At 37.6% G+C, this 21,649-nt stretch overlaps 1 long non-coding RNA gene and 1 pseudogene across 2 annotated transcripts; both read right to left on the reverse strand.

Moving 5' to 3' along the window:
* Positions 1 to 640: 640 nt before the first annotated feature.
* On the reverse strand, positions 641 to 1,893 carry LOC106389870. Of its 2 annotated transcripts, XR_002656310.2 has the most exons (3): positions 1,688 to 1,877; positions 1,157 to 1,381; positions 641 to 1,058 (listed from the first exon to the last, which is right to left on the reverse strand). It is a non-coding gene; the product is annotated as an uncharacterized LOC106389870 (long non-coding RNA). The 2 variants fall into 2 exon arrangements; XR_007320904.1 differs by lacking the exon at positions 641 to 1,058 and having other exon boundaries at positions 1,156 to 1,381; positions 1,688 to 1,893.
* Positions 1,894 to 16,815: 14,922 nt separating this feature from the next.
* Positions 16,816 to 20,813, reverse strand: LOC125583871 (annotated as a pseudogene).
* Between the last annotated feature and the right edge of the window lie 836 nt (positions 20,814 to 21,649).

Raw genomic sequence — 21,649 nt, forward strand, 5'->3', positions numbered from 1 at the left:
ATGTACGACTTGTTTTTTATGACAGATTTATATATCCGATTTAAAATGGTTGGTAGATTTTTAATTTTACGTGGTGACAGACTTTTTGACAGAAATTTTGGTTTGTATAAACCAAACATAATTTAATGTTAAATTAAATCCGGTTTATCTTAATTTCGAATCTGGTTTATTTTTAGGGTTATTTATATCAGAATTAGGTCTAATTTTTTTTGTTATTGTCGTCATCTCTTTCATCCCTGTTTTCTTTTATTATCAAGTTGGCTTTCTTTGTAACCATCATCATTTCAAATGGCTTCCGTTGTTGCGGAGTTTTAGAGAGTTGAAGTCTCGGTATACATTATATAGGCTAATTTTTTTATCCCCTTCGTTCATTCTACAGTAAAACTCGCATGTCCTTTTGTGGTGTCTGAACTTGGACAATGACCTTTGAATGTCCAGATATTAAAAGTAACTACTGCACTAACTCTTGTCGCAGTCGCATGAATGGGTATAATTCTTTGTAGGATTATTTGATTGATGATTACTCCCATATATTCTGCACCATCTGACCCAAATAGCAAATGTCAATGCTCACTATCACAATTCGATTGATGGTGACTACTTCATCATTATTGAGTACCCACACTGATTTTACTCTCTTAAATTGCTCCGTTATATCAAGTTGGAATGAAAATTATTGTATTAAAAAGGGAGAAAACAACCCCATCATGATCAAACTTTATTAGTAAAAGTAAAGTCAAAACCCTAAGTATACGAAGTTTGTCACAACTCATAAGTAATATAAAAGACTTTTTACAGCTTGTGGAGTTCATCTTTGAACTTGGCCTTTATTTTCTCCCTCTTTATCTTGAGAGCAGCTGTGCTAGTCCCGACTCTGATGTCCACGGCTCTGGCAATAACTTTATCTTTGTTGGAATTTCAAACTTTTCTAGCTTTGCCGCCTTGGTAAGAGATTGTTGAACCTCGTTTACTGCATCACCGTTCTCGCATAGCTCAGAGAAGTAGCTGTATTTAACTCCTGCTTGATCTGCCCCATTTCTCTAATGCTCCGTATGATGCTACAACAAGAGCTACACAGTAGCTGTTCATTGGGTCTGTGTGTACCATAATGTTGTCAACGTAATTATTTGAAACAAAGCTGCCTCTGCTCAACTACCTTGTAAACCTCATCGGTTTTTGCTTGATTGTTGAAGTAACCTGCTGTTACACTGTTATCACCTACCACAATCTCCCCTCGAGGCATTGGTTTGTCTGAAACATCCCTGTAATTCACGTAACAAAAACAAACTTACACACCAACCACATTGAGTGAGTAAATCAAAGCATCCTCTCCTAAGGAAGCATAGATAGTAACGCCAATTATGTTCTGTCTGAAACATCCCTATAATTCACAAACAAAAGCAAATCAATTTCATCAGTTAAGTAACGCACAAAACTCAATCAATTACCTGAAAGCGATAAACCACTCATCTCTAGAAGTAAGTTCTTTACATCAAACAGTGAGAAAAAAAACACAATATGACTCATAACCAAACTCTATAAACCCGAGGTAGAGAAACACAATACTACAGGAAAATGAATGAGAAAATTGGAAAATTTAGGGTTTTTTGAAATCTAACACTCATTTAAACAATAAATGATAAAAACATGAAACAAAAACTTAGAGTTTCATTGATTTAGGACTTACAGGTTCAATTTTCTTAGATTGAAAGGTGGATTTTGACAAAAGTGAAATCGGATTTAGGGTTTTTTTGTATGACAGACGACGGCGAGTTGAGGTGGAGATGACGAAACGGAAGGAGCCTGTCCCAGAGGAGAGCTCACCGGAGACAGAAGTGAAGAGAACCCTCTTCTTTCGTCGGAGAGGATAACGAGAGATTGAGAATTCTTTTTAGGGGAAAAATAAAATAATTATCTAATATGAAAAGAAATTTCAAAAACAAAAATGTGAATATAAAAGGGAAGGATGGATTTTTAGTACTTTCATTAGTTATGTGAGTTAGTCTAGTAATTGCAAAAGTTTATGAGTTAGTCTAGTAATTGCAAGTATAATCTGAGTCATTAAAGGTAATTTCTCTTTATATTATTAGTGGTTTAATTTTATATTTATTTAAACTATATCTTGAATTATATAGATTAAATTATCACTTAAATGATTAAAAAGTTTGGTTAAGAAACTTGTTGTTGTTGATGCTCTATTTAAGCTTCAACATTACATCCTTTTTATCCGGCAAAATGACAGAAGGTAACACTTGCATCAAAATTAGATATTGAAATCGTACATGTAATATCCAAAGTCAAACGAGGAAATCAGATCCCCCAAATGGGGGGCTATTTAGCCATTGTCCTAGTTTTCTACTGGAAACCAGTAGTATGGATTCATCATCGTAATATAACCATTTAGTTGGCAAAAAAAAATTGTTGCTCAAAATAATGGAATCCAGATAAATGGTGGGACAATATAATCAACAAACTACTATCGTTTGCTCAGTTTTTGTTTATCAGTCTTTAGAAGAAATTGACTATTTGTCAGAATATCGTTTTTGTATAGGTTTAAGCTTTTTGGCTATATGAGTCTCCTACTTGGGTATTATCGAATCTTCCACCAGTCAAGAAGAGACAAGAAATGTTATGCAGCATTATTAACAACACTATCTTCCATGTAAAGAGCTCCAGGTGTTTACAAAACTAATCAGAGTTTCCTTTTGATCTTTGGTCAATAGACTCAATACAAGATAGCTCTTAGTGTGATATGGTACAAACAATCACAAGTAAAATAGGTAGATTGGATCTTCAAAGAATGTTTTGCAAAAGTGTTTTCAGGTAACTGATGCAACCAACAACGTTTAACAAGCTCAACTTAAGAGAACGTCAAAAGATGAATAACAAACTATGTACTCAAAACATACTGTAATAAAAAAGCATATGATACTTCTCTCCTTATTCAGCTCAATTCACAGTTGCAAGTATCATGTCTGTATCTAGTATCTTCTTCCCTGTGGGAACTGAAACAATGGACCATCTCAGTTACAAATATATTGAAAATGGAGTGTACTTGACCACAAGATTCATTTACAGTCAAGCACTTACTCGGTCAGATCCCGGTTGACCTGCTGGATTATTGTTGTTCCAGTCTCCAGCTACATTCCTTTGAACATGCTCTAGTCCACCTCCACCACCTTGCATTGACGGTTCAGACGGGGTCTTCTACTAGGCTGAAGTGGTGGTGGCCTGTGTGTGATCACTCCATTCTCATATTTGTCTCCTGAAAAGCACAAGAAAACTTAAACTTTGTTTTTTAGAGCTCCGAGAGTCAGTCTCTATTTAGGCAAAACCAAAGCATACCTCCATACTCTTTGTTCTGAGGATCAATGTACGAATCTGACAATATGAACACCACTCCAGGTAGATCTGTTTACGTGCCGAAAAAGTAAGAAGTCCAGTGAACTAGTTTCATCAAAGAAAATAAAGTCTTTGTTCAGTCATAATAGCTTGAAACCCTTGCTAAGTCATTGTGCTACAAGCATAGATTTCTTATTCGCCTCTTCCAAGCTAACTCAAACCATTCATTACACACCAAAACAAAAGGTCAATACGAAACTGACTAGACCAATGTATCTAGTTACTAACTCAAAAGAATGTAATAACGAACCTAATACCAAGCCCTAATACCAAGCCCTGTGGCGCAAGTTTGCTCGTAGGTAGAGACCATTTCCTCAGGAGACAAAGGATGATTTTTTGGGAAATCCATGGTGATGAGCCAGTGATTATAATCACAACCTTCGAACAAAACCGTGTCTTGTGTGATCTCATCGCCTTCTTTTGTAAAGCTTGTATTCTGTGAGCTTTAGGGGTTTGGAAGGGGTTTTGCAAAACTAGTAATTACCATAAAGCTTTTAAATTCTTAGCTAGTGGTATTCCGGTGCTACGCGCCGGGTTCGTATGTTTTATTCTCTAATGGGTTCAAAATTGTTTGTAATCATGGAATCACCAGTATCTCTGGATAAGCTATTACATCGTGTGTGTCTGTTCTTTTAGCTGTTTCATATGATGTGTTGGGAGATGTTACATTTGATGATCGATACGGGTTTCTAGAAAACGTAGATTATGTTATTGTATTTTGTAGTTGTTGGGTATTCTTTCTTTTCGTTGTTCATTAGGATATATAGTTGTTTCTACTAAATAGTAAATTAGTAATTTGTTTTAGGAGAGGTTGCATTATGCAATTAATGAACTATATCTTCAAAAGTATCTTAGTAGAAAGGGGAGGTTTCTGTTTCTAAATTTCCAACGTTGGTCTTCATATTGTTTTGTTGCTGATTTTGAATTGTAAATTTACTATAATGGGCTAATTATAGGTTTTTTTTAGGTCAATAGATGTGTACTTCCATAGTTTTATACATATGGTTGTCGTGGTTGGATATGCCGTAAACATTTATATCTTATACATTTTCTTTTGTTTTGCTTCAGTTATGGCTGTTGTATTAGTGGTTAGTGGTAATTGTTTTAATTTTCCTTAATGTAGGATCGAATTGCATGTGGATTTTGGAGCTTAGATTGTAGGCGATTTGGGGTGACTAATGAAAGAGTGATAGGGAGAGCTCATGTGAATGTATTTTACGCCGTAGTTATTTTGTTGGTTTACTATGTTCGCAGACCTTGATTTCCAAGTAACTATTTTTTTGTTTCGACTCATTTTTTCTTGTCTGTTAACGTGGTTTATTTTTTTGACACATCTGTTGTTGTATTTAGTAATTTTTGGTGTAATGTTTTAGATTAATGGTTGACCATATTTCATATTTGTGTAATGAAATCTATCTTATGTCAGAAAGTTGCGGTAATATTTGTGTCTCTTCTTTAAGTTAAGCATTAAGGCTGACTTCCAATCAAATCAACCAATATGTTGATAAAGTAGACATTTTTAAAGAGGATCCGTTTAGGATGAAACGGTTTCTTTGTGGACATTATGCATATCACTTAAATGACCATTGATGTATAATTCCTTACAAATGGATTATGTTACTTTTTAATGTGTTTGGGACGACTGGGTCAAATTCAAAGACAGTTTATTTGCTTGAACATCAAGAAACCAGAATATAGGTTCTCGTTCTAATAAATTTGGTGGCTCCATTTTGGTTTTCTGAAATCACGTCCTTTCTAGTTTGTTAACTAAGAAGGAAGAGTTTTAAAATTCAATTTTTATTAGAGCTGCTTCGCTACAAGAAAACACAAGTTTAGCGAGGAAATTTAACGGGGAAAAGTAATCCTCGTAAATTTACGTCGACTTTACGAGGAACTTACGAGGAAATATAAAATCAGCGTTATTTCCTCGTAAAATAACGACGAAATGATTTCGTCATAAAGTCGATGTAATATCACGTGGCTTTTACGAGGAATTGCGATTTCCTCGTAAACTCGACGTAAATGTAGCGTGTACTTTACGAGGAAATATTTTACGTCTACTTAGCGAGGAAATTTTGAATCCACCAACTTTGTAGTTGTAACACGTTTTTTCGGGCACCTAACTAAATTTCGTCCTAAATTCGTAGGAAAATTACAACTACCAGATTCGAAAATTTCCTATAAATATGGACATTTGAACATCATTTTAAACACACAAACAAGAAAAAAAAAAAAGTGAAAGAAAAAAAAATGTCGGGCTCCGGGAATATTTTTGAGTTGCGGAGGTGGATGTTTATGCATAGAGATGCTAACGGGAGAGTGACGAAAGAATACCTTGCGGGGCTGGAGACATTTATGCATCAAGCAGATTCCACACCGCTCGCCCAAGAAAGTGGTAAGATGTTCTGTCCTTGGCGGAAATGCAACAATTCGAAATTGGCAAATCAAATGTTTGGAAGCATTTAATAAATAGAGGTTTCACGCCAAATTACTATATCTGGTTTCAACATAGAGAAGGTTATAATTATGATCAGAATGAAGCTAGTAGTAGTAATAGCAATTTTCAGGAAGAACCGGTTTGTCATCATTTGCATAAAGAACATAGTTACCATCCGGAAGAGCAGATGGTAGATTATGATAGGGTTCATGATATGGTAGCTAATGCATTCGTAGCTCATGATGAAGATGAAGAACCTAATATAGATGCAAAAAAAGTTTTATGAAATGTTAAATGCGGCGAATCAGCCACTTTACAGTGATTGTAGAGAAGGTCTCTCTAAATTGTCGTTGGCTGCTAGAATGATGAATATTTAAACTGATCACAATCTACCTGAAAGTTGCATGAATGAATGGACAGACTTGTTTAAAGAGTATTTGCCGGAAGACAATGTGTCTGCTGATTCGTATTATGAGATTCAGAAACTGGTTTATAGTCTTTGGTTGCCTTCAGAGATGATAGATGTTTGCATCGACAACTGCATGATCTACTGGGGAGATGATGAGAAGTTAGAAGAATGTCGATTCTGCAAGAAGCCACGATTCAAGCCGCATGTACGGGGACGTAATAGGGTACCGTACCAAAGGATGTGGTACCTACCAATTACAGACAGATTGAAAAGATTGTACCAATCAGAGCAGACTGCTGGAAAGATGAGATGGCATGCCGAGCATACTCAGACAGATGGTGAGATGACTCATCCATCAGATGCAAGAGCCTGGAAACATTTTAACAAAGTACATCCTGATTTCGCTAGCAATAGCCGGAATGTGTATCTCGGATTATGCACAGATGGATTTAGTCCATTCGGAATGTCAGGGAGACAATATTCATTGTGGCTAGTCTTTCTTACGCCATACAACCTGCCACCGGACATGTGCTTTCAACGGGAGTTGCTATTCTTGACCATATTAATACCTGGTCTGAACCATCCAAAAAGGTCTCTGGTTGTTTTCCTACAACCACTTATAAAAGGATTGAATGATTTGTGGTCAACAGGGGTGAGAACGTATGACTGCTCAACGAAGATGAATTTTACGATGCGAGCGATGCTTTTGTGGACCATAAGTGACTTTCCTGCCTATGGGATGTTGTCTGGATGGACTACACATGGGAGATTAGCTTGTCCATATTGTAATGGAACGGCAAATGCGTTTCAACTGAAGAATGGTAGGAAGACAAGTTGGTTCGATTGTCACCGTCGATTTCTTCCCATTGGCCATCCGTACCGAAGTAACAAGAATTTGTTTAGACCCGTCGTCTTCTTCAGCTCCCGGTTCTTCTTCAGCTCCCTGTTCTTCGGGTCCGGAGACTGTCCCCGAGACTCAGCCTTCTCAGAGAGTCTCTCGGTCGCCTTCTTCTAGTGCACCATCGGTTCCTCCTGTGCCTCCTCCGATGGCTCCTCCGACGATGCTTCCTCCGATGGCTCCTCAGACGATACCTCCTCATGTGCCTCCTCCGATGGCTCCTCCGATGCCCGCCGAGTTTCATCCCGATTTGATGGTGCCTCCGAGTGCTCCTTACTTTCAGTACACTGTCGAGGACATTCTCAGTCAGCCAGGCAGAGAAGGTTTACCAGTCATAAACCCCGACCGACCGGCGGAACTTTGTGGTATGTTACATTAAAAAAAAATATTTTATTCTCTTAAAATTCTTTTATAACATTAATAAATAATTTATACTTTAAATTTGTTTTTTTCAGGTTTGGGGTTGACGGATGTCTTGCATCGGACGTAACCGACACAATGAAAGGTTACTTCTCCATGCCACATCTGAACTGGAAAAAGACGCCGATCTACGTCAGAAAGACGTGGTTCAATATTTTCGCTGTAAGTTACAATTCATTAATTATATATATTTTAATTTTTTCATGATTTATATATTTTTTTTAACTAATTATTAATTTAATTTTTTTTTACAGGAAAAATATCATTGGTCCATAGGGGTCAATGAGAGGGTGAGGAAAGCGTTTTACGCGAAGGCGAAAGTTTGCTTGTTGGAAACGATCTCCAACTGGAAGGGTGACTGGATCGTGAAGAGATATGAGCATGGCAAACCCGCTGAGCTCACCACGGATGTGTGGGATGGCCTCATCTGTTATTGGCGGGATCCTGAGTCCATTAGAATTGCCCAGTCTTGCTCTGCCTCCCATAACACGGTAGATGAGCAGGGCCACGGGCCGATGCTTCACTCTACGGGCCAAAAATCCCACGCCGGTGTCCGTTTGGAAATGATAATTAAATATTTTATTTAATTAATTTTTTAATATATATATATATGTATATTCTAACTTTTTTAAATGTTTTTTAGGCCAAAGAGACAGGACAACTCCTTTCTCTTATGCAATTTTATGAGAGGACCCACAAGAATAAGGCAGACCAATTTCTAGATGGAAAGTCCGAGCAAATCTTCAACGACTTGGTTGCTCAGGTTGACGACCGCCAGACCCAGCTGACCCAGCAGTCCACCAACGGATTACCCGTCACCTTATCCACACTTGAAGTGGATAAGATTTACGAGGAGGTAAATTTTTAAATTTTTTAATTTTTTTATTATTTATTTAATTTAACTTTAAATTTTTACTAACAATATTTATTTTTTGTTTTTAAGGTTGTCCCTAAGAAAAAGGGACGTACGTCCGGGATTGGTTCCGTCAACGATGTTCCGAGAGCGACATCGTCTTATGGTCAGACATGGGAAGATGAAGTCACTCAGCTGCGTAGAGAGTCCGCTCAGCTGCGTAACAAGTTGGACTCGACGCGATCTGCGTTCACAGCCCGTGTGGGTGGAGTCGAGGGCTTCTTGGACGTTATAGCGGTCACAAATCCGGAATGGGAGTCCTTGTTGAGGAACATGCGACGACAAAATCCCATTCCAGGCGAGTCATCATCCGACACACATGCTGAGGCGGATGTAGAGAGGAGGAGTGATGAATTCTACCGGGCGATGAACGACTCTTAGTTCTTTTTTTCGGTTGTTGTATTTATAAATTTATAACTTATTTATATATAAAATATTTTCGTATCGATTTTGTTTTTAAATTTAAAGTTTATTAATAAATTAAATAATTTTAATTATTTTTTTAAATTCTGTAAAAATAATAAAACGAAGTGAATTCGTAGCTAATTTACGACTTATTTGCGTGAAAAGTTTACGAGGAAATGACGAGGAAGATTAAACGAGTACTTTACGAAGTATTATTTTCGAGGTATTTACGTGTACTTTACGAGGAAATACTTTCGAGATAAATACGTGTAGTTTACGAGGAACTATTTTCGAGGTATTTACGAGGAAATATAGCGACATTCTTACGTGGAATATTTATGTGGTCTTTACGACGAAATATGGTACTTCGTCTTTACGACGGAAAGTTTTCCTTGCTAAGTTACGACGAATTGGCGAGGAAATATGTGTTACGACGAACGAGTAACAACGAAACGTGTTTCCTCGCTAATTCCTCGTAAACCCTCTTTTACGACGAACTCACGAGGAATACCGCCGTCATTAAACTTATGTTTTCTTGTAGTGCTTGTGTTTGCTTGTGAAGTAATTTGTCGATGAGAAGCTGAGTTTGTACATTCGTTTTCTGAAGATGTCATTGTACATTCAGTTTCTGAAGATGTCTGTGTTTGCCTAGGAAATATCTAATAAATGATAACTTCTATGTTTTTTTTATATAAAGCTTTGGTCCAATAGGTTTCTCAGTTACCAAGCCAGGAAAAAAAGAATAAAAAATGACATTGAAGTGATTCATACCAGGAGTTCGTATAGTGTTTTGATTTATACGAAGAAGAAAACTATATTCTAAAATCTGTTGGTTTTTAATAAAAAAATCTACCAAAATCAGTTCAATATCCTCGAGCAAGCTGGTGAACACCTTCCATATCGCTTTCATCTGCTACCACCTGCTCTATAAATTTTTGTCTCCTGCTTGGAAACACACCATGTCATGTATAAGTAAGATCACAAAGACAGTTCACTGAGCACCAGAGATAGAAGGGAAAAATCCATACTTGGAAACCTTCATCCACTGTGTCTAGATATGGTAATTGAAAGGCACAGGTGTGTAGTGGAGACAGTCAACAGGCCATTTCATTGCAGTGTAGTTTTCAACGGAAGTAACCATAGAGTTCCAAATAACCGTAGAGTTCTCAAGTTCGTCCATGTTTTCCCATCCACTGATCCCTTCATACCCATCAAGACACACATAATCTTCTAAGGTGCTTGTCTTAATAGACAAATTCTAGGCTCAAACATATAGATAAGATATGTGAAACTTCTAGGACCTTGCGTATGCTCTTAACCCATCGTCTGAAAATGTAGTAGTTGAACATAAGCTGCATCCCACAATACACAGCTGGTTAGGTTCTTAGCTATCAAACTAAAAACGAACTAACTTTTCTGCTATTCAGCTTATGAAGTTCTTGCACTGCATGTGTCTTTACGAAAAAAAATGATGTGATCGGAAGAGAAGTAATGGAGGAGACCTGGTGATGTTCGCCTAAGTCCACCAGCCACCAGGAATATATACGTTTGTCTTCAATCCAAGGCCCTGCTGAGGAGGTACCCTGAAGCCAAAAAATAAGTTGATATGATTAAAATTGGATATACTCGTAGAAGCAAGGATATTTTTATAGTTCAAGCCAAGTTCCAATCATATAAAAAGAACAACCTTTTGTGGGCCATACCACGTAGGTTTTTGAAGCTAAAGACTTCGGATAAGTGAATCTTGAAGTGGGGGTGCTGGATGTAATGAGGATTTTCTGTTAACATCAAGAAATTCAAAGCATAAGGAACTCTTGCTCCAGTTAAACTCCTCATGGTTCTTACAAGATGACTTCAACAATCTCCTTCACCTTCACCAAGCTACCTGCTCACACAACAACAAAACACACAACTTTCTCTAAAATTCATTCGCCCTCTTTTTCCGTTAGTAGTTGCCAAGAATCTGTACCAACATCGAAGATTCCAACTTCGTGGGGCTTAGCCTTTTCAAGAGCTTTAGCTATGCAAGTTCCATCAAGAGTCTAGTAGTATGTTCCTTTAATAATATGCAGACAAAAAACAAATAAACATCACACAAAGATTGGTACGTAATGAATCTAATGACACCAAGAAAAGAGAGCGAGACCGGGGATGATGCCTTGTCCAGCATCAAAGCAAGCACCAGAGATCCTTCCATGCTTTTTGAGTTGATAGCGAGACTATCGTTCCGAGCTTCCCAAAATCTCAGCAACCAGACTTCGACGGTGTTGAAGCAGCTTTCAAGCCGGCCAGCAGAGTCGATGAGACAGCCATTCATTCATGGTCAGAGGTTTCTAGGGATTTTAATGCTTGAGAGCAAGAAACTGATGAATCTCAAAGCACCAAACACTTTTATTTATAGGTCTAGATTGAGCGAAGAGAAGAGAGGCTGCATTGAATGAAACCTAGTGGGTAAAGTGGGTTGGGGGTGTTTAAGAATTCAATTAATACTTTTGATTGAATGCATCGGCTGTCGGTTACGCTGCCGTTTTGTCGGACTGATTCGCAGGAACATAGATAGCCACATGCAAGCCGGTGGCTAGAAAGAGAAGAAGATTGTGGTTTTTTCATTAGGACAGTTTGGGCTTCCTTAATATTGATTTTCTGGCTCAACTGTGTACTAACTATTAATACATATTTTTAGACATGAAGAACTAAAGTGAAGAAAATGAAAGACCCATACATTTTTGGTTAACGAAGAATCGTGATTTGAACATTTTTGGGAGCTGACACGTGTCTTCTCCCCCCTCCTTCTTTGATGATGTGGTGGCCTGTGGAGAGAGAATGGACAACTTTATTATTATAGATTCTTCTTACATCGTCACATAAGCTTCCAAATGTATTAGATACACCCCACCCCCCCCCCCAAAAAAAAAAAAATTAATTTCTAAGACTTTCAAAAGCTGAAAAGCATATTGGGCCAAAATGAGCTTGTAACGTCGCCGTATTAACTTTATAATCTTCTTGTGTGTTGGAATAAGTTTGAAGATGACTCAACAAGAATGAAGACTTGCGGAGCAAGGAATCCTGATCTGATTGAGATTCGAGATAAAGATGGATATGTCATCAGGAGTTATCTATAACATAAGCCTTCTAAGATTAGGATTTACTTGTTTTAGCTATATAATAAGTCCATCGAGTTATGATTGGATCAAGCGTGTGTGATTGAGAACTTGAGGTTTTTGAGTGAGTTTTCCTTGAGGTTAAATAAGAGAGTGGTTCTTATAATTCAGTTGCATACACAAACATATTCGATTACTAGTTTTAATATTTAGTATCAGAGCTTTGCATTGAAACTATGGGAGATCTCGCGGTGGTTACAACAAAACCAAAGGAGCCAGGATCATCATCGATAAAGTGTCCCGTATTGAATGCTACAAATTATACTGTATGGGCAATCAAGATGAAGATATTATTGAAGCTACATAAGGTTTGGGATATCGTTGAAACAGAAGGAACAGACGACGAGAAAAATAACATGGCCATGGCGTTGCTGGTTCAATCGATACCCGAAGCTTTAGTGTTACAGGTTGGAGAGTTAGATACAGCAAAGAGGGTTTGGGACGCTATCAAAACCAGACACATGGGTGCTGATAGAGTCAAGGAGGCTAGATTACAAACTTTAATGGCAGAATTCGACCGGCTGAAGATGAAAGACAACGAGACTATTGATGAGTTTACTGGTAGGATCTCCGAGATATCCACAAAGTCTGCTGCTCTTGGAGAAGAGATAGAGGAATCAAAACTCGTCAAGAAATTTCTGAAAAGTCTTCCACCCAAGAAATACATTCAAATCGTGGCAGCATTGGAACAAGTTCTAGATCTTAAGACAACCGGTTTCGAGGACATAATTGGTTGAATGAAAGCCTACGAAGAACGTATTAGTATAGAAGACGATAACTCGGAAGAACAGAGCAAGCTAATGTATGCTAACTCGGACCAACAGTATGCTCGTAGCTCCAATGGGGATAACAGAAGTTTTAATGGAGATAACCGAGGATACAATAGCGACAGTAGAAGTCGTGGTCGTGGAGGAAGGTTTTATAACAGAGGAGGAAGAGGTCGAGGACGGTATGTCTATCAAGTTCGAGATGCATCGAGAATCACCTGCTATAGATGTGACAAAGTGGGTCATTATGCTACTGACTGTCCTGATCACTTACTCAAGCTTCAAGAAGCTCAAGAGACAAAAGAAGAAGAAACACATGTGGCAGACGAGCTGATGTTACATGAAATAGTGTTTCTAAATGAAGAAAAGGTGAAACCAAGTGTCTTTGAAGCAAGTCTTGACAAAAGCAACGTGTGGTACCTTGACAACGGAGCTAGCAATCACATGACAGGTGATCGATCATACTTCACCACGCTTGATGAGACTATAACAGGAAAGGTTAGGTCTGGTGACGACTCTCGGATCGACATAAAAGGGAAAGGTTCGATCAGTTTTGTGTTTAAGAATGGAATGAAGAAGATGATGTCGAACGTGTACTTCATACCAGCACTTAAGAGTAACATCATAAGCTTGGGACAGGCTACAGAGGCAGGGTGTGAGGTACGTATAAAGGAGGATGTGTTAAATATATATGATTGTGATGGAAAACTTCTAATAAAAACCAGTAGAGGAAGAAATCGTTTGTATAAGGTAACACTCGAGGCAGAGAGCCCTTCTTGTCTACAAGTCATGACGTCTAACGCCTCAAGCAAATGGCATGTGAGGCTTGGGCACATCAACTTCGAGAATATACGACTGATGGTTGACAAGGAATTGGTTACAGGAATACCAAAGATTACAGTAACGAAGAATACATGCATATCTTGCTTGCTTGGCAAGCAGTCAAGACGATCGTTTCCAAAAGCAACCACCTTCCAAGCATCACAGAGGCTTGAGCTACTACACGGGGATCTCTGTGGTCCAATCACACCGTCGACGATTGGGAAAAATAGATATGTGTTTATGATGATTGATGACCACTCACGTTATATGTGGACGATACTTCTGAAGGAAAAGAGTCAAGCCTTTGAGAAATTCAAGAAGTTTAAGACATCTATTGAACAAGAGACGGGTCTCTCTATCAAAACGTTCTGAACTGATAGGGGAGGAGAATTTATGTCTCGAGAATTCAACGACTTCTGTTCAGAGAACGGTATCCAGAGACATTTGACTGCGCCATATTCCCCTCAGCAGAACGGAGTAGTCGAACGACGTAACAGAACAATACTGGAGATGACAAGGAGTATATTGAAGCATATGAGTGTTCCAAACTACATGTGGGGAGAGGCAGTTAGGCACACTACGTATCTCATCAACCGAGCAGCTACCAGAACACTAGATGCCAAGACTCCATACGAAGTATTCAAAGGAAGCAAACCTAATATTGGACATCTACGAGTGTTTGGCTGCGTCGGGTACGCAAGAGTGGAAGCACCCCATCGAAAGAAGCTAGATGATCGCTCACGAGCATTATTTCACCTCGGAACAGAACCGGGAAGCAAAGCCTATCGTCTCTTCGATCCCGTGAGTAAGAGAATCACAGTAAGTCGTGACGTAGTATTTATGGAGGATGAGAGCTGGAACTGGAGCAGTCAAGCGAAAGAGATTGATAACGGCTCGTTTAGTATCAATCTTGGCGAATTTGGAAACAGAGGATTAAGAGAGATCGAGCTCACTGCGGAATCTGAGGGAGAGACAAGAGCAGAAGAGACAGAAGAGACAACTGATCACGTTGAGGACAACAATGACGTGATTGAGGTCTCGGACGATGAGGATGAACAACATGAACAACCTCAACTAAGACGCTCAACAAGAGTTAAGACGACACCAGAATATTTGTCGGACTATATCCTTCTAGCTGAAGGAGAATGTGAGTGGCTCCTTATGTCGATTAATGATGAACCGTGGGACTTCTCAGAAGCAAAAGGAATGAAAGTATGGTTAACGGCCTGTGAAGATGAGATAACTTCAATCGAGAAGAACCAAACCTGGACGTTAGTTGAGATACCAGCAGGAGTTAAACCCATCGGACTAAAATGGGTGTTCAAAATCAAGCGGAATCCAGACGGAAGCGTGAACAAATATAAAGCATGACTCGTAGCAAAGGGTTACGTGCAGAAACACGGGATAGACTATGATGAAGTGTTTGCCCCGGTTGCTAGGATCGAAACAGTACGTCTTATCATCGCTCTGGCTGCGTCTAACGGTTGGGAAGTACATCACTTAGATGTAAAGACGGCGTTCCTGCATGGTGATCTGAAAGAGGAGGTATATGTCTCACAACCTGAAGGTTTTGTGGTTCAAGGTAGTGAAGGAAAGGTCTATAAACTATCCAAAGCTCTCTACGGGTTAAAGCAAGCTCCTAGAGCTTGGAATGATAAGCTCAATCAGATATTAAGGGAGTTAAAATTCACGAGATGTTCCAAGGAACCGTCCTTGTATCAAAGAAAGAGGAATGGAGATCTTCTCATTGTCGCAGTATATGTGGATGATTTATTGGTGACAGGCTCAGATGTGTCGATGATAGTTGAGTTTAAGGAAGAGATGTCGGCTAAGTTCGAGATGAGCGACTTGGGAAGACTAACATACTACTTAGGAATTGAGGTAGTACAACATAAGGATGGGATTGCGCTGAGACAGGAGAGATACGCGTCCAAGATCTTGCTTGAGATGGGTATGGATAGTTGTAACTCTACACATGTGCCAATGGACGGGAGCTTAAAACTCTCGAAGGCAGAGGAAGAAACTTCGACTGATGAGAAGAAGTATAGAAGAAGTATTGGCTGTTTGAGATATTTAGTTCACACAAGACCTGATCTCTCCTACAGCATTGGAGTGTTGAGTAGATACATGATCGATCCTAAAGAGTCACATGATGCCGCATTGAAACATGTCTTAAGGTATTTGCGTGGAACTCTCTCTTATGGACTCACTTACAGACGTGCACGCAAAGCAACACTGCTAGGATACAGCGACAGCTCTCTCAACGTAGACATCGATGACGGGAGAAGTATTACAGGACACATGTTCTATCTTGGAGAGAGTCTTATCACTTGGTGCTCACAGAAGCAAGAAGTTGTGGCGTTATCATCGTACGAAGCTGAGTTCATGGCAGCCACCGAAGCAGCTAAGCAGGCAATATGGCTTCAGGAGCTTCTATGTGAAGTCACAGGCGACAAGTGCGAGAGAGTCATCATCCGAGTGGACAACAAGTCTGCTATATCGCTCACTAGGAATCATGTCTTCCACGGGCGAAGTAAGCACATACACAGAAGGTATCATTTCATACGAGAGTGCGTTGAAAATGGACAGGTAGATGTGGAGCATGTCGCTGGTGATAAACAAAAGGCGGACATACTAACGAAGGGACTTGGGAGACTCAAGTTTAAGGAGATGAGAGAGTTCATTGGGGTTCAAGAGACAACAGGAATCAACTTCAAGCTTAAATGGGAGAATGTTGGAATAAGCTTGAAGATGACTCAACAAGAATGAAGACTTGCGGAGCAAGGAATCCTGATCTGATTGAGATTCGAGATAAAGATGGATATGTCATTAGGAGTTATCTATAACATAAGCCTTCTAAGATTAGGATTTACTTGTTTTAGCTATATAATAGGTCCATCGAGTTATGATTGGATCAAGCGTGTGTGATTGAGAACTTGAGGTTTTTGAGTGAGTTTTCCTTGAGGTTAAATAAGAGAGTGGTTCTTATAATTCAGTTGCATACACAAACATATTCGATTACTAGTTTTAATATTGTGTACATACTCTGACTGATATAAGTTCACTCTTTATCTTTGAAAACAGTTAAGCTTATCAAAGATGAGACGATGAAGAGATCAAAAAGGTTTATGACTTTATTCAGTTCATGTCTCAAGACGATGATGGTTTGTTCAACGCAAAATGTTCCAAGCAAGCTTTCTCATTAGGACAACGATCAGCATGGATGTTTTACTGATGAACAATTACCGAAACAGTTCCAGCTACAGCTCTATCAGTTTCTACAACTACCACATTATTAGAAACCTCTGTCACTGCACTCGCAACAATCTGTCCCGACCGAACCAAAAACGAATGCTGGTAATGGTTTATCCGGTTAGGGAATACCAAGACATGTGAAAAGTCAACGACCCATCTTGTCCCATTCCCAAAAACCTTTGACTTCCCTATCGTTGACTTCAACATCATCCCTGATACGTTGTTCTGATCAATCACAACTTGATCAATCTCATGAAAATTTCCTTTCACTTTCACGATCGGGAAATTTTTTCTCGATTTACTGCTAAACATGTTGTTAACGATGTTTAACCCGGAGATCTTCCCGTGTACCGATCTCAACACGATGTTCGCATCTCCTATGAAGAGAGCGTTTGTGACATGAACGTGAACAGGATCTTCAATTACTATACCTGTGTAGTCCAGATAACAGTTTGTCTATCCTCGTTAAATGTGACTTCACTAGTATGCCGATTCCACCGAACCATGTAGCCTTATTGTAGCAATGCACTCCCGTGACCATATTGGCCTCGCCACTCAAGGAGATACCGATCCCAGCGGAGAAGATTACTACATCAGTAATGGCGTTATCGGTGCTCGAGAGATCGATTCCCGTCCCGGAGAATGATGGTTCTTGTTTGTCTCCCCCTACTGTTGAATGTTGTCCGAAGAAGGAGTTTGAAATGTATGTCTCGTGGCCTCCCTTGACGTTAACCCCCTGTGTTGTGAAATGGAGGAAGTAGCAATTCGTTATACGGATACGAGCTGAGTTGATTACCAAAATTCCCCCTCCTCTGAAGCTTGAGTCGAATAGAATGTCTCGAAAAGTCACGTCCTCGAAGAAGATCCCGGAGCTTGGTGGGACGAGTTCGATAAGATGCCGGTTACCAGGAAACACGTTCGATGCTCGGAAAGTCCCACCTTTTACCTGAATTACACCAATAATTAAATAGACAAAGATTCAAACATTTATTTGGTAAAATGTTAAAATTTCTAATTTTATATTTTTGACCAAAATTACAAGATGACTAGTAGCTGAAAAAAAAACGCAACCAGGAAGCAAACAGAAACAAAACTACCACTAAACAAGGACTAATATAAGATTGGGGATGATGTTAGGGATGAGCATAATTACTTGTTACCCGTCATTAGCTTTGCTACTTTGTTTCTACTTGGCTTGACCGAGTCGAATATCAAGTAATTTGTTTAAATTACTTACAAATATAAAACAAGTATCATTTAGTACTAAAATACAAGTAACTATTTGATGTTGTTGACTTGTTACTCATTTTTTACTAATGAATAGAAATATATTTTCCTAAATTATATAGTTTGTATTTCTATTTTCGTAAATGAATTTAAACATAAAAAACAAATGAGTTTTTTATTTCTTAAAAATGAAGTGATTTAATTTACAATTCCACCAAATTATTAAATAAGTTACAAATCATTATTAAATATCTTGTAAATAGTTTACAAGTAACAAGTAATAAAAACGGAGAATTTCATATTTACCACTTTCATGATACAATTATTCATCTTTACCACCACCACTAAAGAGATATTTTCAAAAATACATTCTTCAAATTTTTTTTTTTATGTTTTCGAATTATACTTTTTCAAATTCGAACTTTTTATAAAAATTTTTTCAAAATGTTTTTTGAAATTCGAAAATTATGTTTAAAACTATTTTTTAAAACTTTTTATATTTTTTTAAGTATTTATTTATATATTTATTGGAATCCTAAATTTCAGTTTTTAAAAACCCTAACCACCCTTCAACTCTAAACCCTAAGTTTAGATTAGTTAACTTTAGGATATAATTGTATTTTACCTTTCATTAAAAGTGATGGTAAAAATAGTTAGTATAAACATGAAAACTGATACTATGAACGCGGTATTTGTGACAATTTTTCTAATAAAATAAGAAAAGTAACTTGCAAGTCAACTATATTTTAGCAAGTACTTGAAATGATATTGGATGCTTACCAAAAGAGGAGATGTGGGAGTAGGAAAAGGGAGAATGAACAAGTATTTGTTTTAAAAAACAAATATATGTCTAAATTTCAACTACTCATATAAACCAAGTCGGAATATCAAATATATTGGAAATACAACTACTTGATCTGTGCCCATTTTTAGATGATGTTAGGAATTTAGAGATGATGTTATGGGTAAATCAACCATACTAAACCTAAATCCTAAATGAATCGGCCGTTCGAAAAAAACCTAAACTGAAAATCCAAAAAAGTCATATACCAATTAAGGTAACTAGAAAAAAAGCCTGTAGCATAGTCTTATGAGTTATGACTAAACTAAAGTTCGAAGACCAAAAACACGCTATTGCTAATGTCAATATATATACTTTTTTTTTTTTTTTGTAAAAATGCTTAAGCAAGACTCCAGATTTAATCTCAGGGACTAACCACTAGATTTCCACCGCCGGAGGAAGGGAACCTGATAGGTTTCCCGATCTTGTAATGGCCACCTTGGAGATCAACAACTACACCTCCTAGATCAGCTACATGTGGCATCATGTGAAGCCCGGTTTGCAACTTAAAAGCGTCGGTTAAAGCTTCAAGTATTGCGTCACTGCTGTCTTGTCTACCGGTCGGATCAGCTCCGTAACCAATCGGGTATATCACCTTCCCCACCTGTACAAACAACCAATCTCATAAACTCACAATTTATAAACACGTATATGTATATACCATTTTGTAGAAGCTTACTATTTTTGGAAAGTGAGAAGAAGAGGACAATCGTGGGAGAGTGGGAGTGATCGCGAGTCTTTCTTGGATCTTGTCTTGGTATTCTGAAGTTTTTGTCATATCTCTTCTTCTGAAGGATAATGTCTCTTTAAAATTCATTGAAACTGTGATGAGAAATAGTAACAAGCAAACAAAGAAACTGAGTCTCATTTTGTTTTTTCTTTTGTTTTTTATTTGTCCTCTTCTTGACAGAGAGAGAGATCAATGATATATATTGTTAAAACTTTTGTTAAGATCGAGGAGCGCACGTTGTTCTCCACCTCTGTTTGTGCGCTTCTCTGGCGTAAGAGGTTTATTATCTTGACTAGGATTAGATTAAGGTTTTTATTTGTTATAAAGTATGAAGTTTTTCCAAAATCATGCACCATTTATAAGAATATAATACTTCTTTTTCCGGCCATGTTTTGTTTTTATGGTAAGATGAACATATATGTCCAAGCCTTAAAGTGAAGAACACAGGGAAGATCTGGACTATTCTTTGGTTCGATCTGCGTTTGTTTCTCACTGAGATTATGATCAGGGCCGGATATGGGTGTCTTGACTCCCAATTTTTTTAAAGATTGTATAAATAGGTATAGATTCCTAAAATTATAAAAAAATGTCTTTTATTTATTTATTAAAATTCATAAGATTACCCGAGGTGCGTTGGGCTAGTGGTTTAGTGCTTGGAGTAGGTTCCATTGCACCCCTAGTTCGATTCCCATGGGGAGGGGTGCTTTACGCCATGTTATCGGTATCAGCGCCGGCCGGCTCCGGGCCTAGGGGGGATTAAGGCCGAAAGCCCGAACCCATCCTGGTTTATAAAAAAAAAAAAAAAAAAAAAAAAAAAAAAAAAAAAAAAAAAAAAATTCATAAGAAATGTTTATAGCATAGAAAATCTCAGATCCCACCTAAATTCTGATATGGTTCTGTTGAAAACATTTCAGATTCTGGCCGGGCCAATGAAATAGGAAAAATAAAGTTTGTTTATAAGGGTCATTGAGGGGGGAATCAGTTATGTCAATTGCACGATAAATAGAGAGCTGAATAAACTAATGAAAAACATGTTAAATGAAGAGTTGAAAAATAAACAATCATTTTTGTAGTAACTAGAATTAAATAACATATATGGAATATGATTTTGAGTCAAGGATTGTGGCCGTAACGTGTGATAGGTTTTTTGAGGTTTTTAGAAATCATTTCTTGTTGTGGTTAAGTTAACAAATAACGTGAAATTGAAATATCAAATATGTTCTCTAATTTACTGATGTTTTTTGCTTTGAATATGTAGACCTACCGTGCTCTACAAGTAACTAATTGTCGCCGGATGGAGTTCTCAGTTCTCGGCGAGAATAGCTGAAAGGTGTGTTAAGTTGATATCTATATATCTTTTTCTTTTTTTTTGGTAAAAATGTTAAATATATCCTCTTTCTTACCGTGTGCTAATTCAGCATTTGCTTTAGGAGTTGGCTTCGTTAACTGATATTCACTCTTATCAGGTTTATTTTTTATGAAGTTTTTACAATTATTGGATTTATATAACCAATTATATTCTGGAACTTTTATAAATTTATTGAATTATAATAAATTTCTATATCTTATGATATTTTGCAGAAAAAATATTTTTATAAAATTGAGGAAGTAATAGTAAAAATATGATTTCTACTACTAAAAAGTACAAAATATTAGAAATCATCACCAATTTTAATTTTATAACAAGAAAAAAAGATACCCGAAAAAGAACACCTAAATGGATAGTCAATGCTCATGTTTAACTGATTTTATAAACTAATAAAAATGACTATTTATATGTGTTTGGCTAAATTATGTGAAATAGAAAGAGTTTTTTATTTAGTAAAATAATTATATGGAGTGAAAAATTAAATGACAATAAATGTAACACATTTTTATTATTCTGATTTAAGTTATTATTTTATTCACAAAAACATGTCTTTGAATTATGTTAACAAACTAAACCAAACGTTTAACCATCTG

This window comes from Brassica napus, chromosome C3 (assembly GCF_020379485.1).
Source record: "Brassica napus cultivar Da-Ae chromosome C3, Da-Ae, whole genome shotgun sequence".
Taxonomy (NCBI): Eukaryota; Viridiplantae; Streptophyta; class Magnoliopsida; order Brassicales; family Brassicaceae; genus Brassica; species Brassica napus.